General features: G+C 45.3%; 1 protein-coding gene across 4 annotated transcripts in view; it reads right to left on the bottom strand.

Moving 5' to 3' along the window:
- Window positions 1–21,794, bottom strand: part of TMCC1 (transmembrane and coiled-coil domain family 1) — a 147,962-nt gene extending 126,168 nt beyond the window's left edge. For all 4 annotated transcript variants that reach the window (XM_058679048.1, XM_058679049.1, XM_058679051.1 and 1 more), the window contains exons 1-2: window positions 21,673–21,794; window positions 6,539–6,782 (exon numbers count right to left, since the gene is read on the bottom strand). The gene's annotated coding sequence lies outside the window, so the exon portion shown is untranslated. The remainder of the gene's footprint in view (window positions 1–6,538; window positions 6,783–21,672) is intronic.

Raw genomic sequence — 21,794 nt, 5'->3', positions numbered from 1 at the left:
ACAGAGAGGAAGATATTCTGTCCACCGATTTACTTCCCAAGCAGCTGCAGCGGCTGGAGCTGAGCCAATCCGAAGCCAGAAGCCTCTTCCAGGTCTCCCAAGCAGGTGCCCAAGGCTTTGGGTCGTCCTCAACTGCTTTCCCAGCCCACAAATAGGATGGCAAGTGTGGCCGCCAGGATTAGAACTGGCACCCATATGGGGTCCCAGTCCAGGCAAGGCGAGGACTTTAGCCACTAGGCTACAATGCCGGGCCCTATGTATATTTTTTAGCTGGAAAAGATCTTCAACGTTTCCAGCAAAAAGGAATGATAAATGCTGATACAGCTGTGCTTACCCTCAACACTGCATAATACAGACATGCAGCAAAGCATAACATAGTACCCCATAAATGTGTACAATTTGTATACAGTAGTTTAAAATTAAAAATTAGTGTCAGACCTTTGATGTAGTTGTTAAGTCATTCCCACATCCTATATTGGAATGCCTGCTGAGTTACAGTCCTGTCTCTGCTCCCAATTCCAGCTTTCTTTTTACTGTACATCCTGGCAGAAAGCACTGACGCTGAAAAAGGTGAATCTGTCACTCAAGTGCAAGAACTGGACTGAGTTCCTGGTTCTCGGCTCCCACCTGGCCCAGCCCGTTGTGCGCCTAGGAGAATGAATCATGAAAGGCAGAGAGCTCTCCCTGTGTGCATCTCTGCCTTAGAAAATAATTATTTTTTAAAATATTTTAAAAAATCAAAATTTAAGGCAAAATAATTAAAATTTAAAAACCATCAATAACGTAAGCACTTTTAGGATTTATGTATTATTTGAATGGCAGTGTTAGAAAGGGAGACAGTAAGTAATGTACCATCTGCTGCTTCACTCCCCAAACACCTACAACAGTCAGGGCGGAGCCAGGAGCCAGGAGCCAGGTTATGCAATACGTGTTTCTAAAAAGGTAACAATAAAGTCCTTAATCTTTACAGAGCAGACTTTACTATCACAGGATTCAAAATTCAATTTGGATGAATCATGAAGATGACAAGATCTGTTTTCATCAGTTTGTTACACAGCAATGCATTCAAATTGTTCAAGAAGAAGGTATTGACCAGGCAGATGAAGCAGTTCTGTTTCTTGATCTTATTTCATGATTATAATGTTCACCTATATTTGTATACAAAATCCACTAAGGCACTGGCATGGTGGTACAGTGGGCTAATGCTTCACCCTGTGACATCAGCATCCCATGTGAGCACCAGTTCGAGTCCTGGCTGCTCCACTTTCAATCTAGTTCTCCGCTTGTAGCCTGGGAAAGCAGTGGAGGATGATCCAAGCCCTTGGGCCCTTGAACCCAAGTGGAAGACCCACTGGCTTTGATTCCTGGCTTTGGATCAGCTCAATAATGGCCCTTGCAGTCATTTGGGGAGTAAATCAGCAGATGGATTTAATTTTATTTTTCTTTGAAAGGGGAGTGGGAGACAGAATCATTCATCTAGCTCACTCCCCAAATGCTGCCACAGGCCAGGACTGGATCATGCCAAAGCCAGGAGCACACAACTCCATGTGGCTGTCCTACATCAGTGGCAGGGACTCTGGTACATGAGCCATCATCTGCAGCATCCCAGGATACACATTAGCAAGAAGTTTAAGCACAACAGGGCCCAGTGCAATGGCTCATCGGCTAAATTCTCGCCTTGTATATGCCAGGATTCCATACAGGCACCAGCTCATGTCCCAGCTGCTCCACTTCCCACCCAGCTCCCTGCCTGTGGTCTGGGAAAGCAGACTTAAGACCCAACAACTGCACAGGAAACCCTGAAGAAGTTCCTAGCTGCAGACTGGCTCAGCTCTGGCTGTTGCAGCCACTGAGGTAGTGAAACAGCAGATGGAAGATCTTTTTCTCTGTCTCTCCTCTCTGTAAATCTGCCTTTCCAATAAAAGTAAATCAATCTGGAAGGAAGGATGGAAGGAAGACAGGCAGGCAACAAAACTGGGGGCTGGAATTATGGTGTAGTGGATAAAACCTCTGTCTGTGGCACTGGCACCCCACACAGGTGCCAGTTCATGTCCTGGCTGTTCCACCTCCCCGCTCATGGCAGACAACCAGCAGCAGAGACTGACGCGAGTCTCCCTCCCACCCACATGGCAGACTCAGAAGCAGCGCTTGGATTCTGGCTTTGGCCTGGTCCAATCTTGGTTTTTGCATCCATTCTGGAGTATGTAGCAGCAGTTGGGTGACCTCTCTTTCCATCTCCCTCACTATGTTTCCAACTCTCCCTTACAAATAAACAAATCTTTGAGGGAAAAAAAGACAAAAATCTTGTTTGTCCAAAAATAGTTGTGAAATAATGCAAAGCTATAAAAAACAAAAAACCTGGTCCTCAGGTTTGCACTGTTTCAGTCTATCACAGCGCCACCACTTGCTGGAGCTTTGCTGAAGCAGTTCTGAGGCACTCTATGCTTTATGAGCTTGTACGTTTACCCTCACTCCTGACCAGCCACATGTCTACAGAGAGGTGAGCAGTACATATAACCCACAGGGCAACGGATAATGTGGCTCTTACTTCAAAACTTCGGTTTGGCTACATCTGAGTAATAATTCACTTAAAAAGAAACTAAATAATAGTGCTCACTTACAAACACATTCTCAGTGTGTGTGTGTGTGTGTGTGTGTGTGTGTGTGTGTGTGTGTGTGTGTGTGTGTGTGTGTGTATAGGGGCCTTCACACAAGGTTTGAAGCTCAGCTGCTCCACTTCCAATCCAGCTCCCTGCTGGTACCTGGGAAAGCAGGAGGGCTAACTCAAGTCCTACATCCAAGGAGGAGACCTGGAAGAAGCTCCTGACACCTGGCTTCAGACCAGCCCAGCTCCAACCATTGCGGTCATTTAGAGACTGAATCAGAAAATGAAAGATCTTTGTCTCACCTTCTCTCTCCATAACAACTCTCCCTTCCCAATAAAAATAAATCTTAAAAAAAAAAAGAAAGAAAAGTTTATGTTGGTGTGTTGGTGTAAAAGGTCTTCAAAAAGCATAAGAAAATCACACATTATAAAAAACTATGCATAGATTTCAGAAATTTCTGCACCAAAATAAACAATCAATTCCATTTCCACACATTTTCGAGAGAGAATGAATGAACACTATGAATACTGTGCTACTGAACTAGTCCAGATTACAGATCCCCTTCCATTTATATAAGACCATTTGGTCATTACTATTTTAGTCGCTGTTTGGTTTTCTGTTACTATTCACAACTTAATATATTCCTAAGTGACACACTTTCTGTCAGTGGATGGAAATTATAAGAGCTTAAGTTCAGTCAGCACTTGCTAGAGGTCTCAAGATTAGCACCAACTGTCTTAAAGCCATTTATACTCATAAAATCCAAAGAAATAATACAGTCTACGTGTAACATGAAACACTACACAACCATAAAAATCAAATTTTATAAATAGCAATATACTGTCTGAGAAAAAAACAAGTAGAACTACTCAAATGATAGGCCTTCATTTTAGTTTTTAAAAGGCAAGATTGGGTCCGGCGCCGTGGCCTAGCAGCTAAAGTCCTCATTTTGAACACGCCAGGATCCCATATGGGCGCCAGTTCTGATCCCAGCGGCTCCACTTCCCATCCAGCTCCCTGCTTGTGGCCTGGGAAAGCAGTCGAGGACAGCCCAAAGCCTTGGGACCTGCACCCACCTGGGAGACCTCCTTCCTCTGTCTCTCTTCCTCTCTCTATGTATATATGTACATATCTGACTTGCCAAAAAAAAAAATAAACAAATCTTTTAAAAAAAAGTGGTGTTTAAATATATATACATTTGTAATACACACACACAACACACCTAGCAGATACCAAAAGTGCCAATGATTATTTCCACCAAGGACAATTAGGGACTAGGAATCAGATTAGAGGGAGATTTATCCAGCTTTGAATTGCTTCAATTTTGTGTATTTCTACTCAAAAATACACATAAAAAAAGTTAATATTTACATTAGGCACAAGAGGACTTTTTAAATGAGCCAGAAATGATATCTCAATGGGAACCCTAAAAATGACCGAGAATCCCAGCCTCCGGCAAGTCCCTTTCTTGCCTATAAAAGGTGCTCAAGCGTCTGCCAACTTCAACTACTATGGGAATCAGTCCCATAAGCAGCCATCCATGTCTTCCCTACGTGGGCAGCAGGGCCCAAGCACTCGGGCCACCTTTCACTGCTTTCCCCAGGTGCACTAGCAAAGAACTGGGCAGGAAGTGGAGGAGCCAGGACTTGAACTGGTGCTCGTAAGAGTCACTGGCATTGCAGGTGTGGGCACAGTCTTCATTTTAATTGCATTAGCTGACACAACTGATCACTCTCTATTTTTCCAAAGAGCTATTTATTTTAATTTGAAAGGTAGATTTACATGGAAAAGGAGACATAGAGAGAGAAGGTCTTCCAGCTGCTGGTTCATTCCCAAAATGGCCACAACAGCCAAGGCTTGAGCTGATCCAAAGCTGGGAGCCAGGAGATTCTTCGGTATCTCCCACATGCGTGCAGGGGCTCAATGCCTTGGGCCATCCTTCACTGCGCTTTCCCAGGCCACAGGAACGGAGCTCGACTGAAAGTGGAGTAACCGGGACATGAACCAGTACCCATATGGGACACCAATGCCATAGGGTGGCAGCAGCAGTCCCATTCCATGTTCATTTAAACACTTCCCTCATTTGGCTTCAGTATGCTTCCTAATCTGGATTCCCTCCTACCTTGCTGGCTGCTGCTATCAAGTCTCCTTCAAACTCCTCCTTGTCTCCCTGACCTCTGAACTCTGGTGGTAAGCTCTTAAACCTCTTCTTACTTCCATTTCTATCCATTTCCTTACTGATCTCATCTAGCTTCCTGGTTACCTCTGCAAGATTTTTATCTCCTCAACTCCATATTCATAAACCCAACAGCTATCAGTCTAACAGGCATTTCCATGTACGCCCATGACTGAGTTTCTATTCTTCCTCTCCAAACTTGCTCCTCTTTTAGCCTCCCTTTTCAGTAAGTAGCAACTGAATCTTTCCAGGAACTCAGCCCAAAACCCAGGTGTTAATCTTAACCCCTTACTTTCACAGCACATACCAGCAACACCTCTTGATTCTGCTTGAAGAGTATATCCATAATCATGGCCATGTGTCACTAGGTCACTGCTCCCCTCCAGCACAGCCATCTCCTCTCACTTCCACTACAGTAGTAGCCTCCTTCTCAATGTTCCTGCTTTTGATCTTACTCAGTCCACTGTCATTACCAACACAGCAACTGAAGAAGTGCTGTGAAAAATATAAATCCAATCATGCCATCTCACTGTCTAGAACCTTCCAAACATTTCCCATTTCTCATGTGGTTCTCTACAACCCTGAAAGCTATAGAAACCAATAACACACCCATTTTACATGTGAAAAAAATACGTATTTGAATTCTAAAACCATGGTAGTAATAGTATCAAAACTCAGACCGGAAAATGGGAATTGTGGCACAGTGCGTAAGCTTCTGCTTGGGACAATCCCATCCCTTATGAGAGTGTGTGGTTAGTGCCCTGGCTCCTCCACTTCCAATCCAGCATCCTGCTAATGCGCCTGTGAGGTAACAGACGATGATCCAAATAATTAGATTCCTGCTGCTCACACAGGATTCCTGGTTCTGCACTCTGCTTAGTACAGCCATGACTGTTGAAAGCACCTGAAGAGTGAATCAGCAAAGAGAAGATCTTTCTGTCCATGTCACCCTGCCTTTGTAATAAATATGTACATCTTGGAAGGAAGGAAAGCAAGCAAGAAAAAACAAAAAACAACAAAAACAAAAACACAGCTGGGAAGGAAGCCTCTGAATTTTTAGTTCAAAATCTGCTCTCACACCTTCTAAACCAGACTATAAAATCACATAACCATACATAATGCTGAACTTTTCCCTGACTATCCAGTGTTTGTGCAGAAACCAGAATAAACTCAATTGATCAAAATCATAATCTTGATTCAGGGAATATAAACTCAAACTGCTTCCTGACTGAATTAGTACTGAGAGTTTGCTCCAGCAGCACATATACTAACATTGGAAGAAGTCAGCTGTGATATTATGTACACTAAGAGAGCTGCTGCTGGGGCCAGCGCTTCAACATGGCGACTTCACTAACATCCACTTCCGATCCAGCTCCCTGTTAACATGCTTGGGAAAGCAACAGAGAATGGTCCAAGTGCTGGGTTCCTGTACCCACATGGGAGACCCAGAAGCAGCTCCTGGTTTCAGTCCAGCTTGGCCCTGGCCACTGAGGAGTGAACCAGCTAATCAAGATCATTCTATCCAGCTCTCCTTCTACCTTTCCGAAACTGTATCTTTCAAATAAATTAAATATTTTTAAAAGTTCTTACTGAGCTAATTATGGTTGCTAGGGAAAAAAGCAAACAGGATAAAGAGATACGGAATTTTTGAATGAATGAGAGCTGAGTTCTAGAAAAGAAAGTGTCAGTTATATCATTTTTTTTATACTGCTGTGTACCTGAGTGAGAAAATTTCATAGGAGAAAAAAAGACATACCTCCACAAAATCCAGCAACAGCTTTCCTTTCTTTGCATAGATGAGGATGAACAGTTGTAATCCAAAATGTTTTCCAAAAGTTCTTTTTTAATAAAAACATAGAAATAGAAGATTCATATGAAAAGAGATCTAATTCAGGAGGACAGACACTGCCTTCTTGGGACCAAGAGCAGCTGTTCACCAAGTGTCAGCATCTGAAGGAAGGACCAGCTGGGCCTGTGTCTTCTCCAGAGCTAGGCGACACCTGCAATAGAAAAGGAGAAAGAAATGGCACTGAGTACAAAGGACTTCTCACTGAGGTAACAGTTACAGATCCAGCAGGCACTGGGGTTGCCAATGACAGCAACAATCAAAGGGACCCTTCAGCAGGTAATCAGCTCTCTGATCAGTAAAAAGCAGCATACTAAAGAAAACATCAGAATTCAAATGTTTGCCGTAGAGATGACAGTCATGTCACACAATCACATACAGATAAATAATATCAGTTTGTACTCTGCCAAACAGAGTAAACATTCGGCACTAAATAAAACACTATATAAAATGTGTGTGTGTATATATATATTAATATATAATGCTATATACAATATATGTTAGTAGTAATACAAATTATAATAATATATGTATATTTACTAGAATAGCTCATGCAGATAACACCAGCAGGAAATTAAATCAAGAAATACATATATAGGTCTAGCAGAGAAATGAAAAGTTAATGTAGACTGAAGGATAATTTAAAAGTTAACCTGATATACAAGGTGTTTTCATGTGCCCTTCTTAGAAATCCTAGAGAACGGGAAATGTGTTGCACTATTAGCAGCAAAGTGAGGCAATATTTATTGCATTTATAACAAACTTCAATTGTAAAATACATACAGCAGACTAAACTTAAAAACACTGTATGAGATTAACAGCAGAGAAAAAAACACAGAAAAAAGATGAGTGACTGAAAATGTACAATAGAAAACTACTCAAACTGAAACTTGGAATACAAGGCTTGGAAACACAGCAGTGCGCCAGTGAACCACAGGACAACCTGAAGGAGCATGACGCGCGTATAATCAGAGACACCTGGAGAACAACCAAAGATCTAAATCAGACAAAACTACAAAACCCAGATTCAAAAAGTTCAACAAATAGGAATTAAAAAGTTTTAAAAAAGCAAACCAAAACTCCACAAAGTCACTTCAAGATCAAAGTGCTTAAAGCCAGATAAGGAGCCGGCACTGCAGCACAGCAGCCAAGCCACCTCACGCGAGACGCCAGCATCCCCTCTAAGCACTGCCCGGAACTCCAGCTGTTCTACTTCTAATCTAGGTCCTGGTAACGCACCTGGGAAAGAAGCGCAAGATTAAGTGCTTGGGTCCTTACCACCCACACAGGGCAATTACGCCTTTCAAAGAAAGAAATAATTGTCAAAACACACGTATGTGCACAAACACATACAGAGGCATGATTTTAAAAGGAGTTAGATAAATACACAATGGGATATAATACTTTCACTTTATATTCATATATCTGATAATGGATTAACACTGAGCATAGAGAACTCTAAAAATCCACAACAACCAAAAAGCAAATAATTGGGCTTAGAAATGCACTAAAAGGACATGAAGAGAGAATTCTCCCAAGAAGATACACAAACGGTCATTAAGCTCATGAAAACATCTTCACATCGCCAATCCTTAGGGAATAACCAATCAAACTCACAATGAAGCACTGGCATTTGAAGCAGCCATTTGGGATGCCTGCATTCCCTCTCAGAGTGGAAGGTCTGGTTCCAATACCAGTTCCACTTACATCCCTGCTTATGCACACCCTGCAAGGGAGCAGGTGATCGTTCAAACACTTGGGTTCCTATTACTTACATGGGAGAATTGGACTGAGTTCCCAGTTCCTAGCTTGATCCTGCCCCAGCTGTTGCAGGTATTAAAAGCAATCCCACAGATTTTTTTTTTTAAAGATTTATTTTGGGCCCAGTGTGATAGCCTAGCACCTAAATTCCTAGCCTTGCATGCGCCGGGATCCCATAGGAGCACCAGTTCTAATCCCAGCGGTTCAGGCATCCAGCTCCAGGCTTGTGGCCTGGGAAAGCAGTCGAGGATGGCCCAAAGCCTTGGGACCCTGCACCCCACCTGGGAGACCCAGAAGAGGCTGCAGGCTCCTGGTTTCAAATCGACATAGCTCCAGCAGTTGCCACCGCTTGGGGAGTAAACCATCAGATAGAAGATCTCCCTCTCTGTCTCTCCTCCTCTCCGAATATCTGACTTTGCAATAAAAATAAATATTTTTTAAAATTGATAAATTTTTTGAAATTTTACTTTACTTGAAAGGCTTATTTACAAAGACAAGGAAAGAGAGAAATCTGTCTTCCATCAGCTAGTTTATTCCCCAAATGAACACAACAGCCAGAGCTGCACCGATCTGAAGCCAGGAGCTTCTTCTGGGTCTCCCACACCGGTGCAGGGTCCCAAGGCTTTGGACCACCCCCCCCTCCCGCCGCCGCCCCGCTGCTTTCCCAGGTCACAAGCAGGGAGCTAGATTGGAGTGGAGCAGCAGGGACATAAACTGCCACCCATACAGGATGCTGGCACTTAAAGGTGGAAGATCAGCCTACTGAGCCACGGCACCAGCCCCACAGATAAATTTCTTGCCTGTTTTTCAAACAAACTTTAAAACATGCAAACCCTGGCACCCAATAATCATCTCTGCTGTGATTTTGACAAGACTTGTCTCTCGAACTCAAGTAGATGTTTAAACGCAAAATGGTGCTCAGAGAGTGAAAACTTGACACAATTACTGTGTTTAGCAGATGACTGTAGTGGGAAGTTCTTAAGTCCCAGGGAATAGCTCCTGGGAGTTAACTCACACTGGGGGATTGGTTACAAAAACCTGAGCACGGCAGGTACTCTCCGCTTCCTGGTTCACCATGCGAGCCCAATGCTGAACCCCAGAACCATGAGCCAAACTAAACCTCTTCCTTCAGAGCAGCTTCTCTCAGGTATCCACCACGCCTGGCCCGGACGCCAGTTCTAATCCCAGAAGCCCCACTTCCCATCCACCTGCTTATGGCCTGGGAAAGCAGTTAAGGACAGTCCAAAGCCTTGGGACGCTAAACTCACATAGAAGACCCGAAAAATGCTCTGGGCTTCTGATATATGGAAGATCTTTCTGTCTCTCCTCTTCTCTGTATATCTGACTTTGCAACAAAAATAAATAAATCTTAAAAAAAAAAAAAAAAGGAAGAAAGAAATATGGGCCCAGCATGATAGCCTAGTAGCTAAAATCTCACCTTGCATGAACTGGGATTCCATATGGGTGCCAATTTGTGTGTCCTGGCTGCTCCAATTCCCTGCCTGCTCCCTGCTTGTGGCCTCCTGGGAAAGCAGTAAAGGACAGCCCAAAGCCTCGGGACCCGCACCTACGTGGAAGACCTGGAAGAAGCTCCTGGCTCCTGGCTTCAGATCAACTCAGCTCTGGTTGTTGTGGCTACTTGGGCAGTAAACCGGTGAATGGAAGATCTTCCTGTATCTCCTTTCCTCTGTACATCTGCCTTTCCAATAAACATGAATAAATCTTAAAAAAAAAAAAAAAAAAGAAAGAAAGAAAGAAAAGAAAATTTGGGACTTGCACTGTAGCACAATGTATTAGGACACTGTGTGCAATGCTGGCATCACACTTGTGCATCAGTTCAAGTCCCAGCTACTCCACTTCCAATCCAGCTCGCTGCTTATGTGTTTGGAACACAGAGGAAACCAGCCCAAGTACCTGAGCCCTTGCACCCACATGGGACGACACCCAAGTGAAGCTCCTAGTTCCCAGCTGCAGCCTGGCTCAGCCCTGGCGATTGAGGCCATTTGGGGGATGAATCAGAGGTTAGAAAGCAGTTCTCTTTCTCTAACTCTGCTCTCAAGTAATCTTTTCTAAAATATATATATATATATATATTTCAAAAATTCTTTTAAAAAGACTTTTTTAAATTTACTTACTTACTTGGGCTCGGCAGCGTGGCCTAGTGGCTAAGGTCCTCGCCTTGATCCCATATGGCTGCTGGTTCTAATCCCGGCAGCTCCACTTCCTCTCTCTCTCTCCTCTCAGTATATCTGACTTTGTAATAAAAATAAAATAAATCTTTAAAAAAAAAAAATTTACTTACTTACTTGAAAGACAGTTATGGAAGTGGGTCGGGGAGAAACAGAGATCTTTCATCTACTAGTTCATTTCCCAAACAGTTTCAACAGATATAGCTGGGCCAGTCTGGAGCCAGGAGCTTCTTCTGAGTGACCTGTGTAGGTCCAGGGGAGCAAACATCTGGGCCGTTCTCTACTACTTTCCTAGGTACAGTAGCAGCGAGCTGGACTGGAGGTGGAGCAGCCTGGACTTGAAATGCTGGCAACAGCCAGGGCAGGGGCAAACTAAAGCCAGGAAACAGGAATTCCACATGATTCTCAAGAGCTTGAGCCATGATCAGCAGGAAGCTTTCTGGAAGTGAACGGAGGTATCATAAAAGCAGCTTAACCCAAGGTACAACACCTGATCCAGGAAGAAGATTCTGATGCGTGCTGCAGTGTGGGTGAACCCAAAGGACAGCATGCTGAATGAACAGAGCCATTCACTCACACTCACGTACCCCAAAACTGTAGGAACCCACTTATACAAAGCACAGAGTAGTCAAATTTACAAAAAATAGAATGGCAACTGTCAGGGCTCAGGAAGAACAAAAAATTAGCGGCTTATAAGTAAAGTTTCAGTTTTTCAACATTCTGGAAATGGATGCACTTCATGTCAACATTAATGTACAACTGAAATGGTTAGGATCATAATTTTAGGCCCAGCGCAGTGGCCTAGTGGCTAAAATCCTCACTTTGAACACGCCAAGATCCCAAACGGGTGCTGGTTCTAATCCTGGCAGCCCCATCTCCCATCCAGTTCCTTGCTTGTGGCCTGGGAAAGCAGTTGAGGATAGCCCAAAGCCTTGGGATCCAGCACCTGCGTGGGAGACCCGGAGGAGGTTCCTGGCTCCTGGCTTTAGATTGGTGCAGCTCCAGCCACTGCAGTCACCTGAGGAGTGAATCATCGGACGGAAGATTTTCTCTGTCTCTCCTCCTCTCTGTAATCTGACTTTGCAATCAAGATAAATCTTTAAAAAAATAATAATTTTATATTTATGCATTTTACCACAACAAATTTATTACAAAGAGAAAATCAACCATAGGAAAACAATCATACATAATGTGATTAAAGAAATAAAGATAAACTCCAAGACAGCAGACTTTTTGTTGGAAATAAGCTAGGCAAGACAGTAACGCAACATCTTCTAAAGTACCAAAAAAAGAAAACTGTCAACCTAGAACACTACACTTGGTGAAAACAGGTTCTAAAAATGAAGGCTGCAGTGGGTGTTGTTTGGCACAGTAGTTAAGGCACCATTTGGGATGTCTGCATCCCATATTAGAGGGCCTGGATTTGGACCCCAGGGCCACTCTGAATCCAGCCTCCTAGGCAGGAGGAAGCAGGTGACAGCTCAGGTCCATGTGGAGAGCCAGCTCAAGTTCCTGGCTCTGGGCTCTGAGCGGTCTCAGTTGAGCTGTTCTGGCCATTTGGAGACTTCACTGGTATATGCAGAATAAAACCTGTCTCTTCTTTCTGCCTTCCAAGCAAAACTACACACTTAGAATGAAAAGGGGTGGACACTGTGGCCCAGTAGGCTAACCTACTGCTTGGGATGCCTGGGCTGTTCATGTTCCTGGGAAAAAGCCTACAGTCAAGTTACTTGGGCTCCTGCCACCCGCAAGGGAGACCTGGATGTAGTTCCTGGCTCCTGGCTTCAACCTGGCCCAGTTCCAGCTATTTCAAGCATTTAGGGAGCAAACCGGCAGATGGATAATTCCCTCTCCTTCTCCCTCCCTCTCTCTCACTCTACCTTTTATACTGGAAATACTCACAATGAGAAAGCAGGTTCATTTATATTGAAACAGAAAAAGCATTAATAAGAGTTTTCACAAAATACATATCCTGGCACTGTAGTGCAGCAGGTAAAGCCCCAGCCTGCAGCACTGGCATCCCATATGGACACTGATTCACATCCCATCTGTCCACTCCTGATCCAGTTCCCTGCGAAGGTTCTGCAGAAGCAGCGGAAAATGACACAAGTGCTTGAGTCTTTGCGTCCACAATGCAAGCTCCCAGTTCGACAGGCTCGACTCTGGAACCACGTGAGCAGTGAACCAGCACAGGAAAGCCTGCTCGCTTGCTCACTCTGCTCTTCCTCATCCCTCATTCTCATCAACTCTGCCTTCCAAATAAATAAAGCTTTAAATAAATATATATCCTTCAACAAATCCAAACTCAAAGGATCTTAATACCTAGATTAATCTGTATCATATTTCCCTATAGATTAAATACACCATTATTCAGAGGTTTATTTGTTTTTATTGGAAAGGCAGATCAGATTTATAGAAATGAGATACAGAGAGAACTATCTTCCATTGCTGGTTTACTCCCGAAGTGGCCGCAACAGCTGGAGCTGAGCTGAACTGATTCAAAGCCAGGAACCAGGAGGTTCTTCCAGATCTCCCACATGGGTGCAGGGTCCCAAGGCTTTGGGCCATCCTTTACTGCTTTCTCAGGCCACAAGTGGGGAGCTGGATGGAAAGTAGAGCAGCTGGAACACGAACCAACAGACATATGGGATCTTGGCACACACAATGCCAAGATTTAGCCATTGAGCCACTGCACTGGGCCCTACCTTTTGTTTCTTTAAAAGGAGGCAGGGATGGGCCAGGCACGGTAGCCAGGTAGCTGAAATCCTTGCCTTGCATGTACTGGGATCCCATGTGCGCGCTAGCTCATATCCTGGCGTCCCACTTCCCATCCAGCTCCCTGCTTGTGGCCTGGGAAAGCAGTCAAGGACAGCCCAAAGCCTTGGGACCCAGTATGCATGTGGGAGACCTGGAAGAAATTCCTGGCTCCAGATCAACTTAGCTCGAGCCATTGCAGCAGTTTGAGGAGTGGTTCAGTGGAGGGAAGATCTTTCTCTCTGGATCTCCCTCTTTCTGTATATCTGCCTTCCCAATAAAAATAAATAAATTTTTAAAAAAATGAATGAATGAATGAAAGCAGGGAGAAAGCCAGTGTTGTGGCACAGCACTTTATGCCTCTCATTGCAATGTCGGCATCACATAAGGGTGCCAATTCAAGTCCTGGGTGCTCTACTTCTGATCCAGCTTCCTGCTCATCCATATGAAAAAGCAACGGAAGACCGTCCAAGTGACTGAGATGTTGCCACCCACATAGGAGCTGGGATGGAGTTTCTGATTCTTGGCTTTAGCCTGGATTTTTTTTTTTTAAAGATTTATTTATTTTATTACGAAGTCAGATATACAGAGAGGAGAAGAGACAGAGAGGAAGATCCTCTGTCCGATGATTCACTCCCCAAGTGAGCGCAACAGCCGGAGCTGAGCCAATCTGAAGCCGTGAGCCAGGAACTTCTTTGGGTCTCCCACGCGGGCGCAGGGTCCCGAGGCATTGGGCCATCCTCAACTGTTTCCCAGGCCTCAAGCAGGGAGCTGGATGGGAAGTGGAGCTGCTGGGATTAGAACCGGCACCCATATGGGATCCCGGGGCGTTCAAGGCGAGGACTTCAGCCGCTAGGCCACGCCGCCGGGCCCTAGCCTGGATTTTTAAAGTCTTACATACATACGTACACACACACGCACACACACACACCCCTCTCCAGGATACAAGTCATTTGATAAAGCATGTTTTGAAGAAATATTAAAATTAAAATCCTAGAAAAAATAAAAAGAAATAAAATTTTAAAATCAATTTTAATAAACAAATAAAAACTAAAATCCTCTTGGGCCCAGCACAGTAACATAGTGGCTGAAGTCCTCGCTTTGCATGCACCAGAATCCTTTCTGAGCACCAGTTTGTATCATGGCCTCCCACTTCCCATCCAGCTCCCTGCTTGTGGCCTGGGAAAGCAGTCAAGGATGGCTCAAAGCCTTGCAACCCTGCACTTATGTGGGAGACCCAGAAGAAGCTCCTGGCTCCTGGCTTCGGATTGGCTCAGCTTCAGCCAATGCAGCCACTTAGGGTATGAGCCAGCAGACAGAAGATTTTTCTGTCTCTCCTCTCTGTAAAGCTGACACTCCAATAAAAATAAATAAATCTTTAAAAAATTAAAATTTCTTGATTCTAGGCCAATGTTATATTATAAGACAGTGTTTCAAAAAAAAAAAGCTTTGAAAAACTGTCCTATAGAGAAATTCTTTGTGCTATGATGGTGACCAACACATGAATTATCTATTTTGCAGTATCTGCAAGGAACCCCAAAAATCACTTGAAATGAAGCAACAAAGAAAAGAAGGATCCTTGCTTTCAAAAAGTCTGAAAAACAACATTAGGTTTCGGCGAACTGATCAGGCTACCTAAAGTGGAACAAGAAGAAAACTTTTGCCAAATCTCCCTTAGGAAAATGAGTTTGTTGAAGCCAAGACATTTTAGCAATAACTGCTAAGTGAAGCTTGCGGGCCAGATGTTCAGATGGAAAAGGAAAGCAATAGTTGACACTATTCTATTATAGTTCAAACCTCGGGGGGAAAGTGGTTAGTAAGAATAAAATCTCTGTAACTTAATATCACTAATGCCAAATAGATTACAGAATGGGATCCCTCTAAATAGATGGCATTAAACGATGCAGACACTCAGATTCCTGGAAACCTACAACCCAATCCACAATAAAGACCATTTCCTCCTCTCAGACAGCTGAATGGCATGCAGCATAACTCAGGATGTTCCTCACAGAATTCTAGAGGAGGACCGTCTACTGTTAACCCACCTGGATCAAAATTCCTTACACTGCAAAGACAAGAATATCATGTGATCTCAATATTCAAGAATGAATATCATGTGCCCAGCACAGTAGACTAGCGGTTAAGTCCTTCCATTGCACGCACTGAGATCCCATACAGGCACCGGTTCTAATTCCGACTACCCCGTTTTCCATCCAGCTCCCTGCTTGTGGCCTGGGAAAGCAGTCAAGGATGGCCCAAAGCCTTGGGACCCTGCATCTGCATGGGCGACCCAGAAGCAGCTCTGGGTTCCTAACTTCGGATTGGCTCAGCTCCAGACGTTGCAGTCACTTAGGAAGTGAATCATCGGATGGAAGATCTCCCTCTCTGTCTCTCGTCCTCTCTGTATATCTTTCTCTAAAAATAAATCTTTAAAAAAATAATGAATATCAGACAGAGAAAGTAGCATTCCTTCAGAACTTCACCCCAAGACAAGCCATTCAATCAGTAAATTTTCACTTGGACAATTAATTTGTCAAAAGAAACTGTTTTTTTTTTTTAAGTTATTTTATTTATTTCAAAGGCAGATTTTACACAGAGTGACAGACAGAAATCTTCCATCCACTGGTTTACTTCCCAACTGGCCAATCCGGCAGGTGTGGGGAAGGCTAAACCTGGAGCTTCATCTAGGTCTCCCACATAAGTGCAGGTTCTCAAGCACTTGGGCCATCCTACACTGCCTTCCTAGACCCATTAGCAGGACACTGGATTGCAAGTGCAACAGCCAGGACTCATATAGGTGCCCAGAAGGGATGTCAAAATTGCAGCTAGCTCGGGGCCCGGCGCAGTGGCCTAGTGGCTAAGGTCCTCTCACCTTGAACGTGCTGGGATCCCATATGGGCGCCGGTTCTAATCCTGGCAGCTCCACTTCCCATCCAGCTCCCTGCTTGTGGCCTGGGAAAGCAGTCGCAGACGGCCCAAAGCCTTGGAACCCTGCACCCACATGGGAGACCTGGAGGAAGTTCCTGGCTCACGACTTCAGATCGGCTCAGCTCCGGCCGTTGTGGTCACTTGGGGAGTGAATCATCGGACGGAGGATCTTCCTCTCTGTCTCTCCTCCTCTCTGTATGTCTGACTTTGCAATGAAAATAAATAAATCTTAAATATATACATATATATATATATACATACATTCTGGAAAAGGCAAAACCATAGGGACAATAAATAGCGAGCAGTTGCCATGGCCAGTATGAGGAAACAAACAGGTAACAAATTTTTAGAGCTGTGCTCAGTATACAGAAAGCCCATGAAAACCTACAACGCTTTAAGTCACAAAGAATAAACATCAATGTTTGTAAACGCTTAAGCAATCAGGAAGTAAAGGGCTCTCAGCACAGATGCAGACGTACAAAACAATCTCACAATGATATTAACCTCAAGAAGAAGGGGAGAGAATTAAACAGTAAGCAACATTGGAAATGAGTAGAATCTACAAGACTAAAGGAGTCAGCCATAAGCTCCATAGTGTAGTTTACACAGCGTCCTGCTGGTGTACAGATGAAAACTCTGAAGCTGTTTGTACACAAATGGTGGAATTAAAACAATTAAGTAAATAGATGGTGGAAGCCAGGTTTCTCCTTGCCAAAGCAGGTTACAAACAGATACGGGAAAGCAGGTAAAGATTTTTAATTGTAAGGATCTTTAACTCATGTTTAGCTTAATATAGATGCAGTCACATATGAAACATATAATATGTTGAAACACACAGGCTAATATGCACATAAACATCTCCTTACTGTATCCCTTAGGGAGCCTAGAAGCAGGCTAGGAACACAAGCACACTCCGCAGCCAGATCTTAGTGTCTAACACCATCCATGAAATAAAAGGAACCAGGGCTCCTTGAAGAACAGATTTATTACAGGGCTGCAGCCGAAACACCAACTGGAGGGAGATACAACAGCAGTGTTCCAATACTTCAAGGGTCATGTGGCAAAACTAAGAGTTACATCATAGACACATTTAGCCTCCAGGCTGACCTCTGGTAAGAAAAGACCAATGCTCATGGACAAAGAGAGTGACAGCTGTTCAGCACAGCCACAGCAGGAAATGCCACTACGGAAAGACAGGAAGCAGGTGGCCAAATTCTTCTTTACAACTTTTCAAAGAACCCTGTATATGTGAAGCAATGAAGCAAGACTTTACATTCCAATTCTGTAAACACTGACTCAACACATTATGTGGCAGGTCCTTCCATTACCCGTGTATCTGGTTTCACATTCCTAACACATTCATAAGCATCTGCTAATGCGAGAGAGGCCTGACATAAATACGGGAATTAAATAAACCCTGCACAAAAGCAGGAATATCAAAATTCTCTGCCACCCCCACTTTCGGACAGGAAGCAGATAGCTATGTCTAACAGCAAAACAGCTGAAGGCCCAGATCCACACACAGCCACATTTGCCTTCCTTCTCCCAGCTTTGGTCAACCCTGTGGACGTGTCCTTTAAAGTGCCCAAGCCTTGCACACGTTTACAGACATAAAAGCATAAAAGTATGACTCTACTTTTTGAGTAATTTAAGTAATTTTTTGCTGCAGACATGTATCTGAAGGTGTTTAAACAAAGGCTGACAAAAAAGGCAATGACAATATTTTAGAAGAGTAGCTGGATGAGAAGATTCTAAATGGTTACCGACTGCAAGAGGGGGCCCATTGCAGTAGCCTAGTGGCTAAAGTCCTCACCTTGCAGAATCTGAAATCTGATATGGGCGCTGATTCTAATCCCAGCAGCCCCACTTACCATCCAGCTCCCTGCTTCTGGCCTAGGAAAGCAGTCGAGGATGGCCCAAAGCCTTGGGATCCTGCACCCGCAAGGGAGATCTAGAAGCAGTGCCCAGCTCAGCTCCAGCGGTTGCAGTCACTTGGGGAGTGAATTGGTGGATGGAAGATCTTCCTCTCTGTCTCTCCTCCTCTCTGACTTTCCAATAAAAATAAAATAAATCTAAAAAAAAAAAAAAAAAAAAAGGATTGCTGGAGGACAATGTCGTGGACAGCAACAAAATGAACGAAGACACAAAGGCAAGAAAACTATGTTAGGTGGCGCTGCACCTGCGGCGTTATCCGACAAGAGAACTCTTCCATGTCTTGGGGGAAAACTCAGATATCTTCTCCTTCATAAGGCTTTCCCTAAGTGACCCATCACCCACTTACACTCGTCACAGCAGGTTATTTCCTTCATGATAGCGGTCAGCAAACTTTTCCTATAAAAAAGTGAGATTACGGGCCCGGCGGCGTGGCCTAGCGGCTAAAGTCCTCGCCTTGAAGGCCCCGGGATCCCATATGGGCGCCGGTTCTAATCCCGGCAGCTCCACTTCCCATCCAGCTCCCTGCTTGTGGCCTGGGAAAGCAGTTGAGGATGGCCCAATGCATTGGAACCCTGCACCCACGTGGGAGACCTGGAAGAGGTTCCAGGTTCCCGGCTTCGGATCGGCGCGCATCGGCCCGTTGCAGCTCACTTGGGGAGTGAATCATCGGATGGAAGATCTTCCTCTCTGTCTCTCCTCCTCTCTGTATATCTGGCTGTAATAAAATGAATAAATCCTTAAAAAAAAAAAAAAGTGAGATTACAACCCTCAGGCCAGGCTAGCCTACTCCATGTTGTCGTGTGGTCTATCAGTTAAGAGTGGTTCCAACTGTTTTTTTTTTTTAAAGATTTATTTTATTTTTATTACAAAGTCAAATATACTGAGAGGAGGAGAGATAGAGAGGAAGTAGAGCTGCCGGGATTAGAACCAGCGGCCATATGGGATCAAGGTGAGGACCTTAGCCACTAGGCCATGCTGCCGAGCCCTCCAACTGTTTTTTAATAGGTGGGGGAGCGGGAATTAAAAATGTTGTGACACACGAAAAATATATAAAATTATAACAAATTCAAATTTCAGAATCTGAACTCTCACTGGCACACGCATATACTAATCTCCACACCACACACACCAATCAGAGGCTGGTATATGGAACAGAGGTAGCACAACCCATGAACCGCAAAACATTTACTTTCTTATCCTATACCAAAAAAAATAACCAATTGCTGGTTTATGTTATCTGTCTACTTCTGGCTAAGTAACAAAAAATATTCCTCATTCGCACACACCAAGAACAAATTAATAAGGCCAAAGGCTGTGTGTGTTTTGCTCCCGCACTATAGTCCTGTACTGAGAAAAAAAAACAGAGGAAAAAAAAAAAAAGTAAAGGCCTTCAGGCCTGGCACAATAGCCTAGTAGCTAACTACTCATCTTGCATGCTCCAGTATCCCATATGGGTGCCAGCCGGCTGCTCCACTTCCCGTCCAGCTCCCTGCTTGTGGCCTGAGAAAGCAGTAGGGGATAGCCCAAGGCCTTGGGACCCTGCACCCACATGGGAGATTTGGAAGAAGCTCCTGGGTTCAAATCAGCTCAGTTTTGGTCGCTGTAGCCACTTGGGGAGTCAACCAGCAAAGAGATCTTTCTCCATCTCCTTCTCTCTGTAGCTCTGCCTTTCCAATAAAATAAATAAATCTTTAAAAAAAAAAAAAGTAAAAAGGCCTAACAGGTACCTGATGAATAAATGAATGAATGAATGAATCTTAAATGCTACTGTAAGGAACTTAGGTCCTCAGCCATTACAGACTCAGTGACAGGCCTAAGACAAGGAAACAGACGTCCCCAGAAGGACCTAAGAGCATGAGGAACGTGGTCAGGCCCACAGAACAGTCCAGGCCACCGGCACCCTTCATCAGACTGCACACTCCAGGTCTTCCTGCTCCTAAGCCTGGCAACCCTGTCAGCAGATTCTCCCAGAAATCTCACTTCCTGGACAAAGAACGCGCACCTTCATAAACGCTCATGGTTACAACGCATCCCAGATCACGTGCGAATCAATCTAATATTTAAATGTTTCCAATGCCGTTAATAAGCAATCTATTCTGTCAGCAGCCGAAAACTCTAGAAAATTAAAAGGTTACCGCCCACAGACCAGAAACAGCTTTTAAATCTTTCTATACTAGCCAGAGAGTGGGTGTGCGACTTCCCAAACAATACAAGCCAACTCAGCTGGTGGAGGACAAGGTATTGTGGAAAGAAACCCCACGGGCAGGCGTCAACTGATAACATAACACTAGCGAACTGCCACCTACTCACAATTCGATTCTCCATCTCCTAATCTACAAACAAAATAAATCCATCTATACACCCACATTCTGGAACAATTTTACGCCACAGAACACTTCCATCCCATTCCTCCAGGCTTTGCAACACTTTCTTTGCACAGGTATTTTGAAAGCCAAGGGTTTCATTTACCCAGCTGTTTCCAAAATTGAAGATGCCAGAGAGAAAGCCATCACCTGCTTTCTGAACCCTGAGTTTGCTCATCTAGGAATCCCGGCCTTCCCCAAAGATGCTTATCCTACAGGTAACTGGTAATCTGGTCACACTCAGAGCAACCATTTTGGATTGGAAGGGGGGGGGGGGGTCATCTTTCTTTTCAAGTGAGGATGAAAAAGCAGTCTGCGCACACGAGGGGGTTCACTGTGCCACCAAAGCAAAGGCCGAGCGAGCAGCCCACACCTCAAGGGGGCTGGCTGCTTCCACGAACTCCCGCAACTGGCTTCACCTGGGGAATCCTCACCCGCGGCGTTGTCAGGGGGATGACTCAAACCAAGCGCTGGACCGGCACCCTAGAAAGCTCCGCTTGGCTGCAGAAAGCGGGGGTTTTTCAAGCCAGAGCGGCGCTCAGGGCCTGCGCCCTGCTCCCCTTCCTGCGAGGGTGGATGAGGGGGCGCCCCGCGGCCCACCACCCATCCTCCCTCACTCCAACGGCAAGTCCAAAACCCCTACTAAACGTGCAAAAACTGCAGGTGGCAAGGGTATGAGGATTGCTGGACAACTTCGGGGAACGCCAGGGCCGGGAGGGCTCGCTGAAGACCCCAGACCGCCAGGAGAGCGCACGCACCCCCCAACAGTCGCTCGGGCCTCGGCCCAACTGCTCGCACGCCCCCCCCTCACCTCGGCCCGGGAAGGGGGAAGGCGTTTAGGGTGGGAAGCGAAGCCCAGGGTCGCAGTGACAGCGGGAGGAGCAGGGGGCAAGGACGAGGCCCGGCGGGATGCTGGAGAGAAGGGAGGGGGACATCGAGTCCTAGGCCCCGGGCTTCAGCCTCCAACGGGGGCCACCGAGGGGTCCTGGTGGCGCCAGGCCGCGAGCGAGGCCGAGCCGGCGCCGGTACCGGGCCACGCTCCCTTCAACGACTCTCCCGACTCCCCCTCCGGCCCGCAGAGGGGCCCGGCGTCCGGGGCGGGGGACTCACTCACCGGCGAGGAGGGGAGGAGCAGCCGGCGTCTCCGCCAGCGCCGCGGCTCGAGCTCAAGCTCCGGCTCCTGCCGCTGCGGCCGCCGCCGCACCGGATCCATCCCCCCAACCACCACCACCACCA

This window comes from Ochotona princeps, chromosome 21, assembly GCF_030435755.1.
Source record: "Ochotona princeps isolate mOchPri1 chromosome 21, mOchPri1.hap1, whole genome shotgun sequence".
Taxonomy (NCBI): Eukaryota; Metazoa; Chordata; class Mammalia; order Lagomorpha; family Ochotonidae; genus Ochotona; species Ochotona princeps.
The sequence above is the reverse complement of the archived record's forward strand: the minus strand, read 5'-3'. Positions and strand labels throughout refer to the sequence as shown.